A 1,773-nucleotide genomic window follows, 5' to 3' on the forward strand; every position below is an offset into this window, starting at 1 on the left:
CTTTGTTTAGCTCCGTATCCCATTTTTAATAGGGTTATTTGTTTCTCTGGAGTCTAACTTCTTGAGTTCTCAGTATATATTGGATATTAGCCCTCTGTTGGATATAGGATTGGTAAAGATCTTTTCCCTTCTGTTTGTTGCCTTTTTGTCCTATTGACAGTGTTCTTTGCCTTAAAGAAGCTTTGTAATTTTATGAGGTTCCATTTGTCAATTCTTGATCTTAGAGCATAAACTATTGGTGTTCTCTTCTTCAGGAAATTTTTCCCTGTGCCTATGTGCTTGAGACTCTTCCTCACTTTCTTTTCTATTAGTTTCAGTGTATCTGGTTTGATGTGGAGGTCCTTGATCCACTTGGACTTGATCTTTGTACAAGGAGATAGGAATGGATCGATTTGCATTCTTCTACATGTTAACTGCCAGTTGAGCCAGCGCCATTTGTTGAAAATGTTGTTTTTTTTTCCACTGGATGGTTTTAGCTCCCTTGTCAAAGATCAGGTGACCATAGGTGTGTGGGTTCATTTCTGGGTCTTCAGTTCTATTCCATTGATCCACCTGCCTGTCACTGTACCAATACCATGCAGTTTTTATCACAATTGCTCAGTAGTACAGCGTAAGGTCGGGGAGGCTGATTCCATCAGAGGTTCTTTTATTGTTGAGTGTCCTGTCATTGCCTTTGTGTACTTCTGAGGCCTTTGGATTTCTTCCCTCCTGTAATAACTCCCATTTTCCTTTTATTTTAACTCTTTCTTTCTTTTCCTGGCTCTCTTGGCAGCCCTCTCTAGTCTACCATCTTTCTCAGATACAGAATTCTCCTGTCATAGTTAGCGCTTAGATGAATGGTTAGACTAGATAAAACTGAATTTGTTACATTGTTGTTCCTGGTTAGTGCAGAGCCATAGATTTCCAGTTTAGAGACTTGCTTGCTTGGGAAATAATGCGTAACTGTTTGCCAGCTGTTCTTTCTTTTCTGAAAGTACATATTAATTTTTTTACATACAGAAATATTTACTTGAAAAACTGTAATTTTAAAATGACCCTACTCCCTAAACTATCTGTGATGGTAACTTAAAGATCTATTTTATTATGTGGAAATTTTCATTACTATTATATTTTGTTCTGATGTAAGCAAATTCAACAGTCTTTACCCAGTTTTTCTATCAGCATATTATTATATAAAACTTATAGCTTTATAGCTAATTACTCATTGATTTATTTTGTACTTTGATTGAAAGTTGGCAAGAGAGAACTTTTTTTTCTCTCCTTGTCATATAGCATTGGATTTAATATCATTTTCAAAGGGAAGTATAGAAATAAGTTAAACACCCTCCTTGAACTTCATGTGTCTTACACTTGCAAAGTTGATGGTTGAATAGGAAGTGTTCCTTTGAACTACTGCAGTAAGTTGATGTCTTTTAAAATATTGTCACATAGTGTGTCTCCTGAATGCCTGTTCCTGTGAAAGAGGAGGGAGCAGGAATTATGTTTCGAACTGTTTCGAACACATAAGACTAAAAGCCTGGCCTCTGACCTTTTATTCAAAACCAGACCTGCTTTCTTTTTTTTTTTTTTAAAGATTTATTTTTTATTTATTTTATGTGTATGAGTACACTGTAGCTGTCTGTATAGATGGCCATGTGTGCAGCTGCTGGGAATTGAACTCAGGACCTCTATTCTCTCTGGCCCCGCTCGCTCTAGGGTAATTCAGTGTACCTGTCTTCAGATGCACCAGAAGAGGGCGTCAGATCTCATTACAGGTGGTTGTGAGCCACCATG

General features: G+C 37.2%; 1 protein-coding gene across 2 annotated transcripts in view; it reads left to right on the top strand.

The window, feature by feature from the left end:
* The window catches only part of Tdrd3 (tudor domain containing 3), a 127,391-nt gene that overhangs the window by 48,003 nt on the left and 77,615 nt on the right, over positions 1 to 1,773 (top strand). The window lies entirely within an intron of this gene.

Source organism: Mastomys coucha, unplaced genomic scaffold (assembly GCF_008632895.1).
Source record: "Mastomys coucha isolate ucsf_1 unplaced genomic scaffold, UCSF_Mcou_1 pScaffold9, whole genome shotgun sequence".
Taxonomy (NCBI): Eukaryota; Metazoa; Chordata; class Mammalia; order Rodentia; family Muridae; genus Mastomys; species Mastomys coucha.